Genomic DNA, 26,446 nt, shown 5'->3' on the forward strand with positions numbered 1-26,446 from the left:
GAAACTGTACCACTTCTTCTGGCTTACAGATCAGAAACAGGACTGATTTACTGGCTGCAACACATTCTGGTGCTATTAGACCTTGAATTAGTTGTATTAAACTTGAAAAAAAAAAAAACAAAACTACTCCATGTAAATCTTAGATTCTCTCCATTAGAACTGAACAGCAAATCTATTTTTAATAAAAGCTCTGATGTCTAGTATTATCAATAGACACTAGAAGGTATTCTCTACTCACAAGCACTTTTAAGCTATTTTCAACCACCTTATTAACATACGGTTGAGAAAGCTCAGGTTATTTTACACTAATACAGTAGCGTATAACCACAATACTACTTTTATTAATAATTTCCTCTTAGACTCATAACTGAGAAGAAAAAATATGTAACATTCCTTATTCACACCTTCATATTGGTGTTTTTTGTTAATACATTTTTCCATGAAGAGCTGCCAGAAGAAACAAAAGGCTCCAAAGAACCACACACTGCTCCCTGGAGCCTTTCATGAGGCCGCTGAGTCCTCATGTTCATCGACAGGGTAGCTCCAAGAGTAGTGGCTGCAGCAGTTGGGCACTTGCCTTGTTACACACCTGCTACAAAGGCTTCTACAGTTGATTGTACTTCAGAAGAAACTGATACATCTCTCAAATAATCACAAGATAATTCTGGCAGCAACAGCCCACTTGACACCAAGCTGGATGAATATGAGTCTTGGATTTCTGAAGTGAAGACCTCCCTGGAAGTAGAACAGGGAGAGCTGAAAGGTTGAGAATACTGTTTCAGAGATACCTAAGCAGGAAACCCAACCTTAATACATCAACCATTGTTCTAAAAGGATTTTTACTCATTAAAAATGAGAAAAGATATTCTGAAATTTACTGTTACTCGGAAGATGCCTAAGCGCATTTCTACTTTTATTTTTACACAGGCACTTGATGACTTAGCACCCAGCTCACAGCTTTAAAAATACACAATGTTGCTTAAGTACCCTCTGCATTCTACCTATAACAGAAAATGTTACTTACCACATAGAATACCTTTAAAAGTAATTGACCAGAAGAGCACTAGAAGCTTCTAAGGAATGACATCTACTATAGATATGAGACCTTGAGTAGGTCTGAACCATTACAAAAGAATTCCAGGAAGCTACATACTGAAACTGGTAGGAAATCCTATAAATTTAGTGATCATAAGATCAGGTAAACTTCTGCCACCCTGGACCCCAAAATAAGTGATAAGACAATAACAACAGCCTACATCGAGTACTCAGGATAAATCAGGACAAGGCTTGCTTCAATAAGAAAGCCAGTAATCACAATGCATACCCCTAAAATTGTTTTTCAGGTGATGAGGTTGAAAAAACCGAGCAACCCTAGAGGAAGAAGACTAAAGGTGACTGCTAAAGAATTATTTTAAAAGAGAAGAACAAGAATGAATAGGAAATATATAAGGGGGCAAAAAATCCCAAAGGTTTATATAAGCCCAACAGGCTAAGTTTGAAGTGCCTGTGTAAAGACTGCCCAATGAACTGCCTCACCATAAATGTTAAAATGTAGCTTAATGAGAAAACGAAATACACAATTCTCACAGCAATATTATTTTTGCATGTGGAATTAACACAATTAGACTCCCTTAAAAATGTCTTGACTATTCAATGGGAAGACTAAGTTTTCCGGAGAAAATGTGTGTGTACTAAAGTGTGTGTGTACCTGCACACGAGTGAAATATTTATATCCCTTTTGGCAATTAAGATGTGACAACATTAAAGATGACTATTACAATACAACAAGAAGTACACAATCATATTAATTTCAAGTTTTCTAGCTTTCCTGGTTACAATTAAGCATAGCGAATAATCCTTTAAAGAGACACTCTAAGATGCTGGCCAGGCATGGTGGTTCACGCCTGTAATCCCAGCACTTTGGGAGGCTGAGGCCAGTGGATCATGAGATCAGGAGTTCCAGACCAGCCTGGCCAAGATGGTGAAACCCTGTCTCTACTAAAAATTCAAAAATTAGCCGGGTGCGGTGGCGGGCACCTGTAATCCCAGCTACTTGGGAGGCTGAGGCAGGAGAATCGCTTGAACCCGGGAGGTGGAGGTTGCAGTGGGCCAAGATCATGCCACTGCACTCTAACCTGGGTGACAGAGCAAGAATGTCTCAAAAAAAAAAAAAAAAAAGAAAGAAATAAGATGCAATACCTCAGAGGCCCCCGTACATCTCCCTTAGAATTTGTTTAGACCTTCTCTAATCATCATTCCTTTGTTACTTAATAGTTTTATTCTTCTATGTGACCCTAAAACAGTGTTGGGCAATGTGGTACTTTTACATTCTGGTACTAGAGTCCTTATTCCACTGACTGGCAGTTTAAGTAGCACTGATCTAGGGACTACAGTCTATATCTGGGACTGGTACTGCTAGATTGTTAGTGGCAAACAGTTTTCAAGTCTTTTGCTCATTTTCTTGTTTTTCCTTTTATTTATCTGAAGGAGCTCTTCATGAATTTAGGATAGCAAATCTCTCATTAGGAGGATTATTTCTGGGGGATTGTTTTGTCGGAATTTCCATGTTGAACATACCAGGATAACCCCATCCTACCTTTGATCATGCCAAATATAACATGTTCATGCTGAACCTACATGAGCTAAGAAGATACCATACTTGTTTAGGAAATCTTTACAAACTGGGCATCAGAGGATCCTTGCAGTAAAGAGCAAGAAGCAGATAAAAAGTAATCTGAAGTCAACATAAGGCTCATATTGCAAAGCACGGTGGCTCACGCCTGTAATCCCAGCACTTTGGGAGGCCAAGGAGGGCAGATCACCTGAGGTCAGGAGTTCGAGACCAGCCTGCCCAGCATGGCGAAACCTTGTCTCTACTAAAAATACAAAATTAGCTGGGCATGGTGGTGTGTGCCTGTAATTCCAGCTACTTGGGAGGCTGAGGCAGGAGAATCGCTTCAACTAAGGAGGCAGAGGTTGCAGTGAGACTGCACCACTGCACTCCAGCCTGGGCAACAAAACTGAAACTCCATCTCAAAAAAATAATAAAAAAAAATTTTTTTTAAATACAAAAATTAGCAGGGCGAGGTGGCGTGCACACCATGGCTGGACCTCATGATGGCTGGCTATGGCCTGGGCAGGTTGAACCTGACTATCCTAATCCCTGTAACCCAGTATGCTACACAGTATTTTCTACTCATGCATAATGTAAAAAACAGTGGATTAACAAAAAGGAGAGCGAAATATCTGCTTTAGTTAACTTGTGACAAAATGCTTGATTTGACTGGGCATGGATGTCCCTGGAATGGAGAAAGGACAAAATATCTGTGCTCCCTGGGGCTTCACCAGTATGTAAGCACTTCACTTGGAAGAGTCTCCTTAGGCTTATCTGAACAATGGCCAGTCTAGAACAGTAGCCTACCATACACTAGATTTTAAGGTTTACAAGCCTTTCTCTTATACGCAATATCTCATTTATTCTGATGGAAGTTAAATATCGCAAAAGGGATTGGTTTACCTGGGGTGGGGTGTGGGGAGACCCAAACTGGAAAACTCTGAAACAAGATCAGGTTGGGTGAAGACTGTGATGGAACACACAGATTGATAGTCAGTATTAATTTTCTCAGCTAAACTAACCTCTGTAATAAATGCAAAAGCCATTTATCCCATTTAAAAACTGGTCTATGGTCGGGAGCAGTGGCGCATGCCTGTAATCCCAGAACTTTGGGAGGCCAAGGAAGGCAGATCACGAGATCAGGAGTTCAAGACAAGTCCGACCAACATGGTGAAACCCTGTCTCTACTACAAATACAAAATTAGTAGGGCATGGTGACGCATGCCTATAATACCAGCTACTCAGGACGCTGAGGCAGGAGAATCGATGGAACCCGGGAGGTGGAGTTTGCAGTGAGCTGAAATTGCGCCACTGCACTCTAGCCTCGGCAACAAGAGCAAAACTCCGTCTCAAAAAAGAAAGAAAAAACTGGTCTACATTGCTTTCCAATCTTTTTGACCTTCCTAAAAAAAAATGCTAAATTTGCTCAAAGCAAGAAATACCATGTCTCTAAAACCTTGTTTATCCATTAATATGCTAGTATTCACATTGTGCTTTTACAGAATATTTTTCTGCTACTTTACACAAGCACTGACACACCATTGACTCTACTTTACGTATGCCAAGTGGATATACGGACTGTGTATTTCAACGACAGTGGTTTTACTCATCTTTTTGGTCAAAGAGTATCAACCGCCATTAATGAATGTTCTGTTATATTTGCTCATATCACAGTATCCTTAAAGTACCAAATATCATCTGTGAGAAATTAAATTGGGGGGTGGGGGGAGAAAAGAAAAAAAGTACCAAATACCAAAACTAAAATTTTCCCCTTTCTCTGCAGTCAGGGTCAACAACCTCCCTTTCCTTTGAGACAGTCTTGCACTGTCTCCTAGGCTGCAGTGTGGTGGCACCATCTTGGCTTACTGCAACCTCCGCCTCCCGGGTTCAAGCAGGCCTCAGCCTCCCTAGTAGCTGGGATTACAGGCGTGCACCACCATGCCCAACTAATTTATTTTTGTATTTTTAGTAGAGACAAGGTTTCACCATATTGGCCAGGCTGGTCTCAAACTCCTGACTTCAGATGATCCACCGGCCTCAGCCTCCCAAAGTGCTGGGATTATAGGTGTGGGGCACCGCACCCAGCGACAACCTCCCCTTTCTACTGACAACTTACAGTGAAACATGAGGAAGGAGTACTATCAAATTCGTAAAAAACATCTTTCCAGCCAGGCGGGGTGGCTCACGCCTATAATCCCAGCATTTTGGGAGGCGAGGAGGGCAGATCACCTGAGGTCTGGAGTTCAAGACCAGCCTGGCCACATGGTGAAACCCATTTCTACAAAGACACAAAATTTAGCCAGGCATAATGGTGGGTGCCTGTAATCCCAACTACTCGGGAGGCTGAGGTGGAAGAATCACTTGAACCAGGGTGGTGGAGGTCGCAGTGAGCCAAGATTGCACCACTGCACTCCAGCCTGGGCGAAAGAAGGCGACTCTGTCTCAAAAAAAAAAAAAAAAAAAAAAAAAAAAAATCTTTCCTAGTTAAAATAATCCTAATTAGGTAGCGAGCTCCTACTAAGGCATGTGTAAATACTAAAGATTAGGATACAAAATGTGAATATTTAAAATGCTGATGTTCTTCTGAAGTTCCTACATGAATATATAGAGCCAACAAATGACAACCAGGTAAAAAACATTTTTTTAAAGCAAACTTGTTAAGAGTCCATTTAAGCAAATCAATTAACTGAATCCCTTTTCCATACTGCACAACATTAAAGGGTTGACAATGAATCTGACCTCATCACTGGATCCACTATGAGAAGCAAACTTAGCTTTTTAAGTTTTAAAATATTTTCCATTAGGCTAATTCATTAATTATAATTGAACCTACAACCAAAATAAATAGAAAAGTAGCCCACTGGAAAACCTTTATTCCAGCATCAAGATCTTTTTTTGTTTTTTGAGACGGAGTTTCGTTCTTGTAGCCTAGGCTGAAGTGCAATGGCACGATCTCGGCTCACTGCAACCTCTGCCTCCCAGATTCAAGTGATTCTCCTGCCTCAGCCTCCCGAGTAGTTGGCATTACAGGCGCCTGCCACAACGCTCGACTAATTTTGTATTTTTTTTAGTAGAGACGGGGTTTCATAATGTTGGCCAAGCTGGTCTTGAACTCCTGACCTCATGTAATCCATCCGCCTTGGCCTCCCAAAGTGCTGGGATTACAGGTGTGAGCCACCTCACCTGGCCTAGGGGATTTCTTAAAAAGCTTGCAAAAACTTTTTCACAATTAGGGGCCCATTAATCTTTGATATTGACCTTAAAATATTTTGTTAAGATATTTTTACAGTGTTCACATACTACATCATACACACATTCTGAATTATGAAAGAAAAGGATTATGTAAGCAACTTCCAAAGTTTCCAGATACTTAGTTCATTCCATCAAAATTCAGGTGGTTGATTTAAAACCTAACTCTGAAGCCAATTCTGGATCTCAGACTACTTGCACGGGAATCCTAGTGGACCAGTTCAAGTAGAGTTCATATAGCTACATGCTTTGCAATGCTATGGGCCAAAGAATTTCCATGAAATCTGTTTTAACTCCTTTTAATGGTTTTCAAATAATATTGTTGATCTACAGAAAATTAACCCCAGGATTTCGGTGTCTAATAGAGCAAACTGTTATTGATTTGTAAGGATAACACATTTCTGGAATGCAGAATTTTCTCTTGCCAATTTTACAAATTCTAGTCAAGAAACCTTTGGGACCAGGTATCTTTGTAAATTCAGAATTCTCCAGATTTTTGAACAATAATGTAGTACACATACTTTACATATGTTATGTAACACTCTTCAGGAGAATGAGTCAGCACCCTGCAACCACAATATTTCTGAAGCAAAATTTAGGAATATTAACACTAAATGGGATAAGTAAAGACAAAAATAGCCTCAAATCAGCACAGATTCAGGTCAAGTTTTTTTTTTTTTTTTTTTTTTCCCCCAAATCAGTTAAGGTCACATCAAGGAAGCTATAAAAAAAATTTTTTTAAAGACTTTTTGGATTTCAGAATACTATGAAAAAGGGATTGTGGTCCTGTAGCTTTATGGCAAAGCATCAAATACTAGACATGCAAAATGAGAAGGTTACATGTGAGTATTTAAAGAAGTTATATTTGTTTGACATAATATGCATTGTACCTGGGCATAATAAAGTTAAAAGCCAGTTACTCTGGCTGCCAGAACCTGCAGAATAAATAATCTTTAGCTTCTATCTGCTCCTATTCCCTCCTACCCAAAAAGAGGGAGACGCTAGACTTTCTGAATCCTACATTATTAATCTAAAGACTACTTTTCCCTGATTTTGCAGAATCATTCAGCTCACTGACAACGGTCTCTCAAGTTTCTAAGAGGAAACACCATTAGAAATATTAACTATAATGCAAGGTAACTTTTCTTTAAAGCAAGAAACATGAATTAAAAGAAGGATTATCTTTTATTACGGTCTTCCTCAAAAGACGAAGCTTGTTTTTAAATTTCTGCCTTAGAATGGATTCACAACTATGATGTTAACTTTAACAGACTGCACCACTCAAAAACATTTTAAATCTCCAAGCCAACTTGGGAGAAAAACATCAGGTATGTTGCAAATAGAACAGATGGACTAACAAAAATTAGGCAACTGACTTAGTATTGAAATAGCAATGACCCTGCTTCTCTTTAATGTGCACACAAGTCACCTGGATATAGACTTTGATTCAGGTTTGGGTGAGGCTGAGATTCTGTATTTCTGTTCTAGGTGAGGATGCTAATGCAATTCATCCGAAGACTACACTGCATAACGAAGGATAGTAATACACTCAAAAACAGATATTATGCCAGTTTAAGACAAAAAGAACTGTTCCAGTCCAACACTATGTTATAGCTGGGATTCAAAACACACACATTTGCTCAAATTTACACAGGTAGGAGAAAGCCAGTAGAGGAAACCCTCTAGTCAACATTCTAAGTCAAAGCTTTCAAGAAATCTTACTATTTAAACTGTGTTTCCTTCTCTTTAGCCTTAAAAACCTGAGTCTAAAATTCTAATTTGTATTAACATCAAATGTTTGCTTACAGCAAACATTTTTATCGAATAGGGATCTGTTTAACAAGATCAGATTAAACAAACACTAAAACTGATACCTTCAGCTTTCCTGAAAACTTACCTCCAAGGCCCTGACCAAACTTAAAAACACTTAAATCTTAATAACAAAATCTGAATTTCAGTAACAATAAGTCTATACGCCACAAAATTTTTAAATGAATCCACACAAATCTAGCAGCGTTAAATATATATATTTTAATACCACATATATTTTAATACCATATACATATTTAGATATATATAAATTTAGATATATATATAGTATCTCTATCTATCTCTATCATCTTTCAGCAAGTCCTCTAAAAACAATCAGTTGTTCCTACCAGCTGAGTAGCAAAAATCATTTCACTAAGTTAAATGGTTGAATGATGTGATAAACTACACCTTAAATCCCAAAAGCCCTCTTCAATGTATATTTTCTAAGTTATGCATTCAAGATAAAGTTTTAAATGATCCAGTCATTGGTAAACAATGCACACAACTAAATCAGTCAAGTCTGTAACCAGTAACTGTCATATCTCTATTTCAGAAATTTAAAAGTCACTGCACTTTAAGAGGTAAATGCAATTTCAAATCTGAAAAACACTAAGCAAGGCAGCACTCTTCCTTCGGTTTTAGAGACCTCCTCCTCGCCAACAAATGTGCAAATACTTACATGGACAAGTTGGGAGATGGAACCCCCCTATCATCAGCTAGGTTCCCAAGGTGGCTCAGCGTTGAAGTCGAACTGCTCTCTATACAGCACTTCTCCTAGGCCCTCTGGGTAGTTGTATACTTGGTCAGAAAGTTCGCCCTTAAAGAAGGAAATAAAAGTAGCAGAAGACAGTCCTTTGTTAAAAAAAATGTTTAGGCTGACTTAAACATGAACTGTAGAATACGTGTTCATTTTATAACAATGTTTCATTAAAGTCACATTACACAAGTGATATTTTCAAAGGGTTTACCACAGTACCAAGTATTTTATGCAGTAAACATTTCCAAGCTGCTGTATAAAATTCACAGAACTTGATGTCATAGCCATCTTACCAGTTGTTTTTATTTGCCTACTCAAGAGTTACCAGCCTTCATTTTTGAAGATGAAAACTTTTATTTGCTTTTTTTGCTTTTATTTGTCCTCTGAAACTCCACATTTTTAAGTGGTCCAGAATTTAAAAAATTCCAAGTACCCTCACCAACCTAGTGTACATGCAAGACTTTGTATGAATAATGTACTAGCATGACCTAATAGTTTGGAACCACCCAGAACACTCTTTTACTCCTCAAATACTTCTTTGCCTTTTACATTTTAAATGTAAAATTCCACCACAATACCAAAAGATTTTATGACTTAGCTAATGCATTATATATGTATCTAAAATAACTTTTGAAAAACAAAATAACTTGAGAACTTCCTTATAATATTAAGCAACTAATCTCTTAAGATTTATCTTCTCATATCTAACCTATTTGGACATAATTCATTCTATTATCACCAGGAACAAATAAAGGTGATAAGTGCACAGCACACTATACAACATGCTAGGTGAGTTTTAGACATTGTTACCACTCATCACCTCTAAGCTAAAATGATATACCTATGTTTCTAATTATATATAATTCAGTGGTTACTGTTTTTAAGTAATATAATCTGACGGTATTTGCTAGAAAGGGGTGGTAAGAAGGAAGCCAGAAAACCAGAAATTATAAAGTCAAGAGTTGGAGGGATTTCAGAAGCACTGTAGGCATACCTAAAGTGTATCTCACCAGGATCAAGGCACTCCTGGTGGAGGCAAAATGTTTCATCTATCTAGGAGGAGCTGATCACATGCTCAATGAATGACATTTATGGATGATGAGGAAAGAACTCCTACAAACATGCAATGATGATAACAATCTTACATTAGATTCCAAATAATGTACTACTCCATAACATTCTGATTCTTTCAACACCAACATAATTTTCTAAATAAATAAAAAGTTGAGTCATGCTGGGGACAGATCATTCTCAATTATCCTAAGGAATAGGATCAGATACCCTGGGTAAGACATTATTCATCTTTTCCTCAATACATATATCCACAGCTATTTTGCTGCTTAATGCAACCCAAGAGCAATGATGTGAAACATTAAGGACATTAAACGTCAGACATTCCAGAATGTTCCTCAGTGAGAACCCTACAACATTTCCATTTAACAAAAAGATACTAGTAGGGAAGGAAGGCTCTAGAATTTGAAAGGCATTTTAAAATACAAAAAATAGGGCTAGGCGCAGTGGCTCTGAGCCAGCGGATCACTTGAGGCCAGGAGTTCAAGATCAGTCTGGTCAACATAGTGAAATCTCATCTTCTACTAAAAATACAAAAATCAGCTGGGCGTGGTGGTGCACACCTGTAATCCCAGCTACTCAGGAGCCTGAGGCACAAGAATTGCTTGAACTCAAGAGGCGGAGGTTGCAGTGAGCCGAGATTGTGCCACTGTACTCCAGCCCAGGAAATAGAGGGAGACCCTGTCTCCAAAAAAAGAAAAGAAGAGAAGAAAAAATGAGCCAGATGTGACAGTATGCACCTATAGTCTCAGCTACTGAGGAGGCTAAGGCAGGAGGACTGCTTGAGCCCAGGAGTTTGAGTCCAGCCTGGGCAACACAGCAAGACCCAAAAAGTGCATAGGATAAGCACTACTTATAAACACTTAACATACAGGATAGATAAGCACTTCTTATAAGCACTTACATACAGGATAGATAGAATGTTTATCCGGACAGTTAGGATAAAAAAGCATGAAGAAGGACTTGTTAAATGGAAATGCAGAGAAAAGGCAGTATGGAAAAAAAATAAATTATTTTCACTTAGAATGGTGTACGTAAACACTGCAAATTCTCTAACACCTTAGAGAATAGCACAGAGAGGGCTCAGTTGGTCAGTAAGAAACAAGAAACATTTTATGTAATTTATTTTATTTTATTTTTTTGAGACAGAGTCTCGCTCTGTCACCCAGGCTGGAGTGCAGTGGCGCGATCTTGGCTCACTGCAACCTCTGCCTCTCAGATTCAAGCAATTCTCCTGCCTCAGCCTCCCGAGTAGCTGGGATTACAGGCATGTGCCACCATGCCCGGCTAATTTTTTTGTATTTTTAGTAGAGATGGGGTTTCACCATATTGGCCAGGCTGGTCTCGAACTCCTGACCTTGAGATCCACCCACCTCGACCTCCCAAAGTGCTGGGATTACAGGCGTGAGCCACCGCACCCGGCCTATTTTCTTAAAAAATAGAGACGGGGTCTCACCATGTTGCTCAAGCTGGTCTTGAATTCCTGAGCTCAAGTGATCCGCCTGCATCAGCCTTCCAAAGTGCTGGGATTACAGGTGCAAACCACTGTGCCCAACTACAAAAACTTTCTATCACTTTGACAGTAACTATTCCAAACTTAGTATCTCAAAATTATCAGTACGTCTCTGAAAACACAATGCCTTTACCAATGATTTTTAAAATTGTTCTGTGGTATTCTTTGTAAAAACTCCAAACCCCAGTCTGATCATGAGAAAAACATCAGGTAAACCCTAAGTTTAGGGGAGGGGAGTATTCTACCAGATATCTGGCAGTACTTTTCTAGACTGTGATGGTAATGAAAAACAAGACTGAGAAACTGTCACAGACCAAAGAAAACTGGGAAGACATGACAACTAAATACAATGTGGTAACTTGGATTCTGGAACAGAAAAAAGACATTAAAGAAAAACTGGTGAAATCCAAATAAAAGTCCCAAACGTTTCATAGTGCCAAAGTCAGTTTCTTAGTTTTAACAAATGTACTGTAATAACGTAAGATGTTACTAATAACTGGGTGGGAAGTATGCAGAAACTGTATCTTTGCGACTTTGCTGAGCAACTAAGATACTCCAAAATAAAGTTTATTTTATTTATTATTATTATTATTATTTTTGAGATTAAGTCCCTCTGCTCTTGTCCCCCAGGCTGGAGTGCCGTGGTGCGATCTCAGCTCACTGCAACCTCTGCCTCCCGAGTTCAAGCGATTCTCCTGCCTCAGCCTCCCGAGGAGCTGGGATTACAGGCCCCAGCCACTACGCCCGGCTAATTTTTGTATTTTTAGTAGAGATGGAGTTTCAGCATGTTGGCCAGGCTGGTCTCGAATTCCTGACCTCAGGCGATCCACCCACCTCGGCCTCCCATAGTGCTGGGATTACAGGCGTGAGCCACCTCGCCCAGCCTAATAAAGTTAATTTTTAGAAAAACCAACCAAGGGATAGTCACCTAATGGGCTACTACTCAGCAACACAAATAATCTACTGATAATCTACAAATAAAGACAACAGGTATGAATATTAAAAATGTGCTGAGTTAAAAGAAGCCTTTTATACCAAAGAATGCATACTGTATGATTCCATTCATGTGGAAATTCTGGAATAGACGAAAACAATCTATGGGTTTAAAAAAAAAAAAAATCAAGATCAGCCGGGCGCAGTGGCTCACGCTTGTAATGCCAGCACTTTGGGAGGCCGAGATGGGCGGATCATGAGATCAGGAGTTCCAGACCAGCCTGGCCAACACAGTGAAACCCCGTTTCTACTAAAAATACAAAAATTAGCTGGGCGTGGTGGGCGCCTGTAATCCCAGCTACTCGGGAGGCTGAGGAAGGAGAATCGCTTGAACCTGGGAGGCGGAGGTTTTGCATTGAGCCGAGATTGTGCCACTGCACTCCAGCCTGGGCGACAGAGCTAGACTCCATCTCAAAAACAGCAAAACAAACAAACAAACAAAAAAAACAACCAAGATCGTGGTTGGCTCTGTGGTGACTGGGAGACGATTTGAAAGGACAAGAAAAAACTTTTGAGGGTGATGGCGATGTTCTACATCTTGACAAAAGATTTAGGTTACACACCTGTATTTTTGTCAAAGTTCATCAAATTGCATACTTAAGACTTGTGGGTTTATACTGATGTGAATTTTACCCTCTAAGATTTAAAAAATAGTAAGCGGTACTGAGCTCTATTTAATATGCACATACTAAAGTTGGAGGGGTCTCCAACTTTACTTTGAAATGCATGGACAAATATAATTGCAGAATCTATGTGGAAGTATAACTCTTTTTCACCTTCTGTTTGAAAATGTATGTAATAAAACCTTGGGGGAGAAAGGCACTGACTACTCGACCTCACTTATCACCACCGATAATCATTTTCTTTTGGAGTCTTTCCTAAACTCCTTGGGGCTTATTTCTCTTCATGATCAGCATCCGCACGCTCTCGTATATGTAAAAGAAATCAATGTAAATTATGAGGGCCTTTCTAGACAATCATGAGCCATGTTTCTGCCAACCCTTGCTGTATTTGATATGCTTTGATGTACTTCTACTTTGTGCTTTGATGTACCTCTACATCAACCTTCGCTGAGCACAAGGCAATTCCCCCTCCTTTGAGTCCTTAGATTCCCACCCAGTCTGGGAATTCACGATAGAAACACGACGGGACACAGAACTAGTATAACCAAGATGCCACCACAAAATTCAGTTAAATGTGCTGAAACATGGGGGCGGTAAACTGTGTCCCCGACTGTTTCGGGTTTCTGAACCAGCAGCTTAGTCTATGAAACACACCTTCAGGATAGATACCGTGTAAGGGTTAGAACATGTCACTACCAACAACTGTTGGCAGTCAAGACAGTAGTTGATAAGCCACCCGTCTACCAATCTCCCTCTTTCTGCCCAGGAACCATGGCGCGGACGGAAAAACGAAGCCATGGTGACTAATCCTCAGGCTCCAGGAGGTGACTGGGGTGAGTGAAGGCGACTTGACCCAATCAGGAGCGCCGCAGGGGCGGAGCAGCAGCCTCGAGGCTTCCAGAAGTGGCCAAAGGCCTCTCGCTCGCTACCTGACACCGGGGCTTCCCCGCCGCCAGGCCCCAAGTGGCGTCAACTTTCCTCCACCAGAGGGGGACCGCGCTCCCCGCGCCCCCCAGGAATCCGACTTCCTCCGCAGCTGTCACCAGAGGCCGGCGCGGGGCCCGCCCCGCTCCATTCATAACCAGGATCCCAGGCGTTGCAGCCCACAGCGCCGCCCGCCCGCCTGGCTTCGGGAAGCAAAGGTGGCGGGGCGCAGCGCGGGGTAGGGGCTGCGGGACCCTGGCCCCTGAGGGCTGCAGCCGGGCCCCCTCCCCGGAAACAGCAATGCACCACGGGAGAGGGGTGGGGGCCGCACGCCGCCAGGAGGGGACGGCGACCCCCGGCGGCGAGACCCCCGCGCGCGCCCCCACTGGCACACGCCCCCTCGCCCCAACCGCTGCGGCTCCGGCTCCGCCGAGCGTCCAGCAGCCGCCCGAAGGTCCCGAAGCGCGGCCTGCCGCCCAGCCCCGCCACCGCCGCCGCCGCCGGGGGCACAGACAGCCGCCACACATGCCGCCGCCGCCATGTTCGAGGCGGCCGGCCGCGGGGCGCTGCAGGGACGTCTTAAGGGCGGCGGGGCCCAGCCGGAGCCGCCCAGCCGGAGCCCCCCGACCGCCCCCCGAGGCCAGCCCCGCGTCCTGGTCCCTCCCGCGCCCCTCGGCTCGGTACTCACGTGAGATAACGGCCCAAAGAGTCGGGTAAAGCGTCTTCTCTTTTTCGGCGGAATTTTTAAAGAGGGATGTGGTTACCTTGAGCAGAAATACCCAAGGCGGCCTGGGCCATAGGCTGCGGGAACGACTTGGGGGTAAAAGCGCGGCACCGACACCAGCTGTGTGCAGCAGTGGCGGCGGCGGCCGAAGGAGAAATAGAACAGCGCAGGCAAAAGAAGAAAGGCGCGGGCTGGGTGGGAAGAGGATTCGGACTCGTCACACTGCAGAGCAGCAGAGCGAGAAAGGATGAGAAGAGGCAGAGAAGGCGACGGCAGGAGAAAAAAGGAAAAGCTGCGGCCGCGATCAGAGCCTGAAAGTGTGAGAAGGCGGTGCCAGCGACGCCAGTATTTATATTAGGGGGAGTGGCCTGGTGACATCACAGCTGGCCGGGCAGCCGCGCGAGCGGGGCGGAGCCCGTCTGCAGCCCTGAGAAAAGGGAGGGGGACGGAAGAGGAAGGAGGACTGAGCCCGGGAGAGAGAGGGGAGGGGGCAGTGCGCGACCGGGTCATGCAGGTGCAGGCTGGCCGGTCGCTTCCCGCCCTCCCGCCACCCGCAGCTCCCCAGCAGGCGGAGGGCGGCCGCGCGGGTGTGGGCCGGGAGAAGGAGGCGGCTCGGCTGGAGCGCGCCGTCCGCCCGACCCCCGCCGCCTCTCGGGCGCCTGCGCTCACGCTGCGGGGCCCAGCGCATTGTGAGCCGGGTCGGGCTCCAAGCTGGCAGCGTCTGAGAGCTGTCCTGGGCCGGAGGTGGCGCGACCCCTGTGCGGCCTAGAGTGGGCCTGGGGTAAGCCTGTCGGCGCCGCTGCCGAGCCTTGCTGTCCAGCTCCCTCCGCTTTGTGAGGCCTGTAATTTACCCTGGGGACTGCCCTCCTGGGCTGAGGCGCCCGCCTTCGGGGATGCGGTACTCCTTTAGGGAAGCGAGTCCCTCGTGGCCAGAAAGGACCGGCCCAGTGTCCGGGTGTTAAAAAGGGTAGTGAAGACGTGAAAATGTCCTCAGCGCTCGTACGTTGCAATACAGTGCAGTGGAAATTGTTTAAAGGAATATGGCTTTTATGTCTTCATTTTTAAAAGGATTGGTGGAGTCAGTCCCAAGCAGGACCCACGTTGGAGAGGGGATTACTGATGTTACAAGCGCACATTACTTCAATCCCCCAGGTCTCATTTTCGCGGTCGTTTTAATTTTACTACTCCACAACAGACATTTTTTTACTAGGGGTTCTAAGATGATCTACATAGCTTTTAATTTATTTTCATCTTTTTTAGATGCCTCAGCACTAATGATCATGATCAGAGACCCCGAGTTCTCTCGTGCTACTACGCTTCGCAACACATAGCACAAATGGAATATGTATTGACACACCCCTCTAAAGTTAAGATCTTTTGATATTAAGACCCTTTTTTCCCTTTGATTCTTCCGAACCCTCTGTGTACTTTGAGCAGCACTGTGGTTGACTAATAAATCATCAAATGTGAAAGGAAGAAAGCGACCTTCCTATGTGGAAAAGCAGGATATCTTTCGAGGCTGAATGAGAGAGTATTCGGTAGAATCAGGAGCTGTGGACGCATTCCTGATTTTGTTTTTCCTTATTTTGCTCGGCTATATCTTGGCTCTGTCTTTCATTTCTTGAAAGTTCTGTTCTATTCAGAATATTTAAAAGCACAGCCATTCACTAGACCCTCTCTGGTGGAGGAAGAAAAACTAGAGATGAATACAACATTTGAAACCTTGCTTACAATCTAGCAGGGGAAGTAAGACAGCAATACAAAATAAATTGTTGACTGATACAAATAAAATGCTGCAAGGACCAAGTGGAAGTAAGAGATGATTGCAGCTAAGTGAGAGAAAGGCTGCTGGGGAAAGGTACAGAGTGATTTTGAGAAAAGCCGTTGTAAACAAAGGTGCTTTCCTTTTTCACCAAACAGAAGAGTTTGGTGATTTTGAGAGTAGGTGTTCCAGGCAAGGGAAACAGATGAGAGAAGGCACAGAAGTGGGTGGGTTTAGAGAATTGTGAATAGCCTTTCTGGTTCCAGCATAGGGGAATGGTTGCAAATGAGATTGAAAAGGTAGATTAGGGTGACATCAAGAAGACATTGGAGGCTGGGCGCAGTGGCTCACACCTGTAATCCCAGCACTTTGGGAGGCCGAGGAGGGCGGATTACCTGAGGTCGGGAATTCGAGACCAGCCTGACCAACATGGAGAAACCCTGTCTCTACTAAAACTACAAAATTAGCTGGGCATGGTGGCACATGGCTGTAATCCAGCTACTCAGGAAGCTGAGGCAGTAGAATCTCTAGAACCCAGGAGTCGGAAGTTGCAGTGAGCCGAGATCACACCATTGCACTCTCCAGTCTGGGCAACAAGAGTGAAACTGCGTCTCAAAAAAAAAAAAACAGAATTGGAATTTGGACTTTATTCTGGAACCATATAAACAGGAACATGAAATGCTCAAAAATATGTTTTTTAAAAGATTACTCCGGCACCAGTGGATGGGATTGAAAAGAGGTAGAAAGTTTGGAAGTGAAGGAAACTCTTACAGCAGTTTTGTGGGGTTTTTTGGTTTACTTATTTATTTATTTTAGTACTAAGGGGGCCGGGCGTGGTTGCTCACTTGGTGGCCTAGTGATGGTGTGGGCCTAGCACTTTCGGAGGCTGAGGTGGAGGGATCACTTGAGGCCAGTAGTTTGAAACCAGCCTGCCCAACATAGCGAAACCCTGTCTCTACTGAAACTACAAAAATTAGCCAGGCGTGCTGGTACACGCATGTAGTCCCAGCTACTTGGGAGGCGGTGGCAGGAGAATTGCTTGAACCCGGGAGGCAGAGGTTGCAGTGAGCTGAGATTGCACCACTGCACTCCAGCCTGGGCAACAGAGATGGACTTTGTCTCTAATAATAATAATAATAATAATAATAATGAAAGTACTAAGGGGATTCAGAATGGATGCGAGGGAAAAGGCACAGAGAGAGTAGAGATAATCTTGACTTTCAAAGGAGATAAGAAGGTGTCAAGTGATTTGGGGATATTAAGCTTATCAACAGGGAGAATTCTGGAGCCATAAACAGAGATAGAAATAGAAGGACCCAGCCAGGAGCAGTGGCTCACGCCTGTAATCCCAGCATTTTGGGAGGCCGAGGCAGGCGGGTCGCGAAGTCAAGAGATCGAGACCATCCTGGCCAACGTGACGAAACCCCGTCTCTACTAAAAATACAAAAATTAGCTGGGCATGGTGGCATGTGCCCTGTAGTCCCAGCTACTTGGGAGGCTGAGGCAGGAGAATGGCACGAACCTGGGAGGCGGAGCTTGCAGTGAGCCGAGATGGTGCCACTGCACTCCAGCCTGGGTGACAGAGCGAGACTCCATCTCAAAAAAAAAAAAAAAAAAAAAAAGAAGGACCCAGTTTGGAGGGAATAAGATGAGGCTAGGTTTTTTTGCTTTGTATGTGTGTGTGTGACAGTGTGTCACTCTGTCGCTCAGGCTGAAGTGGAGAGGCATAGTCTCGTCTCACTGCAACCTCCACCTCCTGGGACCAAGTGATCATCCCACCTCAGCCTCTGAGTAGCTGGAACTACTGGTGCACCACCATGCCTGGCTAATTTTTTGTGAAGACAAGTCTTGCCATGTTGCCCAGGTTGGTTTTGACCTCCTGGACTCAAGTGATCCACATACTTAGGCCTCGCAAAATGCTGGGATTATAGGCATGAGCCACCACACCAGGCCTGAGGCTGCTCTGATACAGAGTTTCAGCTGTTGAAGAAATAGCCAGGTAAAAATGGTCCAGAGGCCTCTGAAAATGGGGAGATCTAGAACCCTTTGGGCGTGAATTTGGGAACCTTTCCTACAGACATGATAATTAAGGAATTATTGAGGTATACTAGAAAAGGGTATAAGCACAGGATCTAGAGAATGCCAGAGAGAAAAGACAGCAGCAGAGAAGAGCAAGAGGCCGAAGAAAATCACAATAGTGCAGTGCTATGCTATTCAAGGAAGAGGGTGCTTATTGCAAAACAGAATGAGTGATCAGGGTTGTCATATCCTCAAACAGGATGGAAAGGGGATTCTGATTTTGCCAAAGGCAAATCATTGGTAAACTCCAATCTCATATTTAAAAGTTTGGGTTTATCAATGCTATAGGAACTATATGCCATAGGACCCTAACTCTTATTTAAATCAATTTGTCTCTGGCAAAATTGGTTTTTTTATACAGTACATGGTTTGACTTAAAGTTACAGTTTCCAAGAATCTATGGATGACATCAAGTGCGGATGTACTGTATTAAGTACTATTGTATATAGTAGATTATGGCATTGTAGCATTATAGTATATTATTGCAGTCTTAACAGTTGGGAGTATAATGTGTTTTAGTTCCCTGCCAGCCCACAGAATTATTCAGACGAACCAATAAAATTTTGTTTTGAAATTCAAGGCACATCTCACTTTCTTTTTTTTTTTTTTCTCCTAAGAGACTCTCGCTCTGTTTCCCAGGCTAGAGTGCAGTGGCATGATTATAGCTCACTGCAGCCTCCACCTCCTGGGCTCAAGCGATTCTCTCACTTCAGCCTCTTGAATAGCTGGGATGATGGGTGTGCACCACCATGCCTAATTTTTTTTTAAATTTTTTGTAGACATGGGGTTTCACTATGTTGTCAGAGCTAATCTCGAACTCCAGGGCTCAAGTGATCCTCCCACCTCAACCTCCCAAAGTGTTGGGATTACAGGTGTGAGCCACCACACCCAGCCTATCTCACCTTCTTGATACTACAAAACCTTCCTCAGTCCCCTGTTTGTTCTCTTTGCTCCCAAGTGCAATCCCTTTGTGGGCCTGCATAGCTTATACTACTTTCCTCTTCTTGTCTGAGGGAATGTGTAACTAATAAACTGTTGTCGATCTTTAAAGAAAAAAAAAGTTTGGATTTATATTCCAAAGGCGTTGGAAAAGTCTTCAATCATGGAAATGATTTGCATTTTAGAAAAGGTGAGAAAGTGGGGCTGGAAAGGTAAAATACTCTTAAGTTTTTGGCAGGCAGAACATATGAGAAGCCACTGTAGTCATTCATGGAGAATAGCAAGGGCCTGGAAAGAATTTTATCTATAACCTTTAACAGAGTAATATCAGCAGAGTAGGAGAAACAGGAAGTTGTAAAGGGTTGAGTGAGGGGGCACTTGCAGTCAGTGAATGTTGACCTCTCTTTAAGTAGATGATACTGGACTAGGGCCTAAGCCAACATCATTTACACCATGAAGCAACTCAACAACATTTATTATGAAAACTATGTGCCCGCACGATTAGTATTTGTGTATTCAGATTTAAAGAATAATACTAGCTTTACATGAATACAATAGAGCCTTGAAAACTATACTACAGTAGGCCAGGCATGGTGGCTTATGCCTGCAATCCCAGCACTTTGGGAGGCCGAGGCATTCGAGACCAGCCTGACCAACATGGAGAAACCCCGTCTCTACTAAAAATATAAAAGCTGGGCATGGTGGTCATGCCTGTAATCCCAGCTACTCGGGAGGCTGAGGCAGGAGAATCACTTCAACCTGGCAAGTGGAAGTTGCAGTGAGCCGAGATCGCGCCATTGCATTCCAGCCTAGGCAACAAGAGCGATACTCCATCTCAAAAAACAAAAAACAACAACAACAAAAAAGAAAACTATACTACATTGGAATAGACAACATAGTGTAACTTTAATGGAAGGATAGCTATCTAATGAGAATGGCATATTTAACTGTGTTTGGGGTTTTAGTTATTTTGCCAAGTCAGGTCACTCATACACAAATATGCGGGTAGTGCCAGCAAAAATATTATCATTAAATAGAGCCCTAAGATAAAATGATATAATACTGTTCCTACTTAAATCACCTTGGTCCATTGATTCAAACTTATATGCTTTTGTGCCAATAGATATGAAAGACTGAATGAATTAGATGATTGGTAAGGGTAAGTCACTCAACATAAATAGGTAAGGCTGGGCATGGTGGGTCATGCCTGTAGTCTCAGCACTTTGGAAGGCTTAGGTGGGGGGATCCCTTGAGCCTAATAATTCAAGACCAGCCTGGGCAACATGGTAAAATGCTGTTTGTACAAAAAATAGAAAAATTAGCCAGGCATGGTGGCATGCGCCTGTAGTCCTAGCTCCTTGGGAGGCTGAGGCAGGAGAATCACTTGAGCCCAGGAGGTCGAGGCTACAGTGAGCTGGGATTGTGCCACTGCACTCCAGCCTGGGTAATAGAGCAAGTCCCAGTCTCAAAAAAAAAAAAAAAAAAGGTAAACAAAATCATTACCCTATAATAGAAATCTCATGTAACCACATATAAAAGTTGAGTCTATTGGTAATTGAGAGTAAAAATCCAAGTTTAATGGATGCTATGGTTTGAATGTGTACCCCAAAATGCCTGTGTTGGAAACTTAATCCCCAGTGCAATGTTGTTGGGAGGTGGGGCCTCATGAAAGGTGATTCGGTCACGAGGGTGGAGTTAATAGATTAATGCCACAGGGGGTTCCTTATAAGAGGGGGAGTTCAATCCTCTTACTCTGTTTCTCTCTGTTGTCCTCTCTTTGCTCTTCTACTATGGGATGACCCAGCAAGAAGGCCCTCAGCAGATGCTGGCCCCTTGATGTTGGACTCCCTAGCCTTCAGAATGGTGAGCCAATAAATTCCTGTGCATTATAAATTAGCTAGTCTGTGATATTCTGTTACATCAGCACAGAATGGACTAAGACAATAGGAATGTTTAAAGATAGCTTCCTATAAATTTTTATTGCTAAGGTAAATTCCTGGAGTACTCCTTATCCTGTAGAAAACCAAAATATATAGATGTTGAATAGTGAAAACATTCACATTTTAAAACATGATATTTTAGCCATCCACTACATCTTTTTGTGCTCCAATAACCTTTCTAAAAAGCCAACTTGCTTACCAAGAATCTAATGCTATGGTATTTATGGACTAGCAAAAATGTTTCAAATTACATTGCTGGGTAGAGAGTTTAGATTATATACTATTCTCTCTTTTAACTAAATAGATGTAAAAAGCCTAACAGATGCTCCTTTATTTGCCGAGTATCTGTTATTAAAATCCTGACCGGGTGCGGTGGCTCACGCCTGTAATCCTAGCACTTTGGGAGGCCAAGGTTGATGGGTCACTTGAGGCCAGAAGTTCGAGAGCAGCCTGGCCAACATGGTGAAACCTCATCTCTACTAAAAACATACACACCAAAAAAAGTAAAAAATTAGCTGTAGTCCCAGCTACTCGGGAGGCTGAGGCACAAGAATCACTTGAAACCCAGAGGCAGAGGTTGCAGTGAGCCAAGACTGTACCACTGCACTCCAGCCTGGGCGACACAGTGAGACTCTGTCAAAAAAAAAAAAAAAAAAAAAAAAACGGACAAATCCTTGGAGTCATTTTTTTTCCTTTTAAAAATTATTTTGAGGCAGACTCTTGTGCCTCAGCCTCCTGAGTAGCTGGGATTAGAGGCATGTGCCACCATGCCTGGTTAATGTTTGTATTTTTATAGAGATGGGGTTTCACCATGTTGGCCAGGCTGGTCTCAAACTCTTGACCTCAAGTGATCTGCTCGCCTTGGCCTCCCAAAGTGTTGGGATTACAGGCATGAGCCACTGCACCAGGCTAGAGTTGTAATTTCTTTACCTGGCTTGGCTTTCACCTCAGATGAGAAATCATTTTATTTAATATAATTGTTATATTTAATTCTTTTCACAAAATGTAGCACTTAGGTCAGTAGGGTTCTGTGCCATTCCAGTCTAGAGATGCCCTGCATCCTAGCACTGGCTCATATCCATCACCTATACCTTTGTTCACAGGATAATTTAACCTATGGAATGGTGTGCATGGCAAACAAAGGGTGATAGAGTCCAGATTAAAATTCACATGTAAGGGAAAAGAAAAGCATTTTTCCTATTTTCATTTCAGTGGCTGTGTATGCCAGTAGATGGGGGTCAGCATTTTCCCTCATCTGAGTGACTTGGAAGGTTTCTGCAATAAACAAGTCATAAGCATACACTGACGTCTTTTATTACTTCCAGAAACAACAAATTACTCACTGTTAATTTAAGAGGGCTGCTTTAGAAACCTCTGTAAGAGGCCAAAGGAATAATTCAGTTTTACAAGTTAAATGTAACTTAGGTGATGTGTAGGGAAAACTCTCTCTATGATTTTTCTCTACTCTGACACCACAACAATCAACAACACGAGAAGACTTCTGTGACCAAACGTAGGTTTTTTTTTTCCCCATGCACCAAGCAGCGGACACCAGCTGGGTGTCCTCTAATTCAATTCCGACACTATCTACGTGAAGATACTGTCAGAACCCACAGGTTGAGGGCTCAGTCCCCAAGACTGCCCACCCCCCAACTCCAGTCATTAAGTCCAGGCCTCCCGAACTTCTGACCTACAGGCTTCAAGTGGGGTTCCCATGACCTCCCCTTTGGGTTTGATTAATTTGCCAGCACGGCTCACAGAACTCTGGGAAACACATACCTATGTTTACTGGTTTATTATAAAGGATATTGCAAAGGATACAGATGAAGAGACACATAGGGCAAGATATAGGGGAAGGGATGTGAAACTTCCATGCCCTCCCTGGGCCCGCCACTCTCCAGGAACCTCCATGTGTTCAGCTATCTGGAAGCTCTGTGAACCCGGTTCCCTTGGGTTTTTATGGAGGCTTCCTGACATCAGCATTCCTTCCCGCAGGGTATAGGGCAGATTCTCTGGGAAAAGTCTTAAAACCCACAATCAGAAAGATAGAAAATTAGAGTCCTGCCTTGGGGCAGGTGAAAGGAGGGCAGGAGAAGGTCAGAGGCCTGCTCCTGAGGCTTAACACACATCACATTATAACAAAAGACTGTAACAAGGGCTATAGGAGTTATGAGCCGGGAACTGTGGATAAAAACCAATGTATGTCATAACACCACAGATTATTAGAATAAACAATGGACAGATCCATGAGCTTGCTTTGGAAGTTAGTAAATCCTTGTAAAATTAACTTCATTTTCACTTTGCTACCAGGCATTTTCTGATGACAAATATATTATTTATTGCATAATATATTGTAAGATAGGCTTGAATCTCTCTATCTCAAAATAGCGACCTGGCTGCTAGCCTAACATTTTTGGTTAAGGGCTTAGAAAATGGGAGCTGTGAGGCTGAGTCTTGTTGGGTTTGAATTGTGGTTTACTCTATATTCTTTAATAATGTAGCCTGGATGCTGTCACATGAGCTTATTCTTCTTCCTAAATGTTAATAACGGTAACTGCAGGCTACATTTTATTGAATGAGACTTTTAAGATTACTGTGTCATTTCATTTGATATTTTACAAGTTTTCTTAACCTTTTTATCGATCTAAATTTGCCTTCTCTGATTGTAACTGGAAGGAGAAAAGTCCATACAATAAAGACAATAAGATATTAGTTCTTTATCAAAATAGGGAGAAGAAACATAAACAACTTTCTTTCACAAAAATAATCTTTTTGTATCTGACTCAAAAAGATTATCAGGCCAGGCTTGGTGGCTCATGCCTATAATCCTAGCACTGTGGGAGGCCAAGACGGGCAGATCACTTGAGGTCAGGAGTTCAAGACCAGCCTGGCCAATATGGTGAAACTCCATCTTTACAAAAAAAATACAAAAAAAAAAATTAGCTGGGTGTTGTGGTGTGCACCTGTAATCCCAGTTACTTGGGAGGCTGAGGCATGAGAATTGCTTGAACCGAGGAGGTGGAGGTTGCAGTGAGCTGAGATCGTGCCATTGCACTCTGGCCTGGTTGACAGGGTGAGATCTTGTCTCAAAAAAAAAAAGATTATCCAATCACCTATAACAGCAGTTAAAAGACTTCAGTCAGTCCTAGCTCTACTTGGCTAAGTGACTTAACTATAAACCATCTCCATTTCTTTCAGAAAATGTATTTTCTATTCCTTTGGAAGTACTTTTCCCTTTCTATTCCCTGAGTTTTGTTGTGAGCTGTCATCATAACTTGGGCCTCCCTGGCTAAGTAATTGGTACAAGGGCTTACATCTTCTTGCCCAATCTTGGGAGTTAGTACAGCTCAGTAATGATTGGCACATGTTTGATTCAGACCATTCTTTCCCTGGGATTTTTCTATTAATAAATGGTTGCAGGAAGGAGGACTTGAAGAAGGAATCATTTCTTTTCTGTCTCAAGTTATGACAATATGAGTCAAGAGCTGCCAGTAACTGGGGTTCCAGGAGAAACCTATGTGAGAAGATGAAGCCACCATTTGTCATCATAAGGGGTGGGTCAGCATTCCAGTTGTCCCATTTTTCTTGCTCTTCAGTTATACAAATAAAGAAAATTTAGGCCAGGCGCCGTGGCTCACGCCTATAATCCTAGCACTTTGGGAGGCCGGGGCAGGCGGATCACAAGGTCAGGAGATCGAGACCATCCTGGCTAACACAGTGAAACCCCATCTCTACTAAAAATACAAAAAATTAGCCGGGCATGGTGGCGGGCACCTGTAGTCCCAGCTACTCAGGAGGCTGAGGCAGGAGAATGGCGTGAACCTGGGAGGCGGAGCTTGCAGTGAGCCAAGATCGTGCCAGCCTGGGCGACAGAGCGAGACTCTGTCTCAAAAAAAAAAAAAGAAAAGAAAATTTTCATTCTTATCTAAGGTAGGTCCGGCTAGCTTTCTGTCACTTGCAACCAAAAGTCCAGGCTTATACGAGAGAGAAATAAAAAGATATTTAGGTTCAAAAAATCAGTTGCACAAGTACAAGACAGGAGAGGCCTGCCTGATTGTTCACAGTTTACGTAGTACCTAGAAATGTTAATTAACCACAAGCCTGCCATGAACCAACGAAGGCACAGAATTGCTTAAAACAAAACTTGAGTGCAATTTGGATTGCAATAGTAAAAGTATAGGTCAGAAGGGAGGTAGCAGTTTGGTTTACTATGTTTGGTCAGATCCTGGCTGTAGCTTTTCTGTTGAAAAGTTGTATTGTTGTAAAGTTCTAGATAGCACATTGTACAGGAGAATGAAAACTAGATGGTATGGAGGAGGATAGCCATAAAAGTGAGGAGATTCAGGAAAAAAATATATTATTAGTAATGATAAAAATTCTAGAGAAAGGTTGGTGAAAAATAACAAGGGAAATGGAAAAAAGTAGAAGCAAAAGCCACCATCTTTAAACACGAAGTACCAGGCACTATACTCATGCACTTTATGTTGTTATTAAATCCTTCAGTAAGCTTCTCAGGTAGATAGGTCTTACTATGCCCATTTTACAAATGAGAAAACAGAAGTACAGTGAAGTTATGTAATTTGTTCAAGGTCACCTGGCTAGACAGAGAGGGTCCACATTTATATCCAAACATGTCTAATACCTAAAGCCAAACTCTTTAGCTATACTACCTCTTTGGATAACTTTCACTGAATAATATGTCAAGTCTGACAGGTAAATGAAATAAATTAGCGTCAGTACAGGAGGATCAGTGGTTCCCTCAGCCAGACAGGCTATCTTGTTTCTCCCTCTGAGTTTCCATGTGGTTTGGTTTGTGCCTTTCTAAATGCCCTTTGAATTTCTTGTCTGATGTTGTATTATTGTCTGAACCCTGTGAACAAGATATTAAGTTTCTTTAGGGCAAAAACTTTGGGTTTTTTTTTTTTTTTTGATCTCACAGAACACTCAATACAGTGCCTTGTGCACAGACTTCTAGTGACTTCCTAACCATGGGGGTAACTGACAATGGAATGGGATGTCTCATGGAGCAGAAAGCTATTATATCACTGGATTTGTTCAGAGATACAGAGGGAATATCTGCATTGGACGTTGGACCAGAGGAACTCCTTAGACACTTTACTTCCATAGCCCCAGTGTTCATTACATATTACATTTTTCAAAATGAAATTGGCTTTAACTTTAAATGTGATGATTGCATATTAACATAAAGAAGTTGTATTTCTTTATAATTCTTTATAATTATAAAGAAATATGTATAATTATAATTCTTTATAATTCTTTGCTTACCCATACTAAAATTAGGGTACTTTTTTTTTTTTTTAAAGACGGAGTTTCGCTCTTGTCATCCAGGCTGGAGTGCAATGGCACGATCTCGGCTCACCGCAACCTCTGCCTGCTGGGTTCAAGCGATTCTCCTGCCTCAGCCTCCCAAGTAGCTGGGACTACA

General features: G+C 42.6%; 1 protein-coding gene and 1 long non-coding RNA gene across 2 annotated transcripts in view; one reads left to right on the plus strand and one right to left on the minus strand.

Moving 5' to 3' along the window:
* The window catches only part of AZIN1 (antizyme inhibitor 1), a 37,664-nt gene extending 23,054 nt beyond the window's left edge, over positions 1-14,610 (minus strand). Inside the window, 3 exon segments of the mRNA XM_055286950.1 lie at positions 590-735; positions 8,355-8,492; positions 14,245-14,610. The gene's annotated coding sequence lies outside the window, so the exon portion shown is untranslated.
* A 133-nt stretch (positions 14,611-14,743) lies between these two features.
* LOC129486690 (uncharacterized) overlaps positions 14,744-26,446 on the plus strand; it is a 71,525-nt gene continuing 59,822 nt past the window's right edge. Inside the window, exons 1-4 of the long non-coding RNA XR_010121722.1 lie at positions 14,744-15,061; positions 15,349-15,432; positions 15,541-15,646; positions 20,865-20,923. This is a non-coding gene — a long non-coding RNA (uncharacterized lncRNA). The remainder of the gene's footprint in view (positions 15,062-15,348; positions 15,433-15,540; positions 15,647-20,864; positions 20,924-26,446) is intronic.

The sequence above is a fragment of the Symphalangus syndactylus genome, chromosome 7, assembly GCF_028878055.3.
Source record: "Symphalangus syndactylus isolate Jambi chromosome 7, NHGRI_mSymSyn1-v2.1_pri, whole genome shotgun sequence".
NCBI lineage: Eukaryota > Metazoa > Chordata > Mammalia > Primates > Hylobatidae > Symphalangus > Symphalangus syndactylus.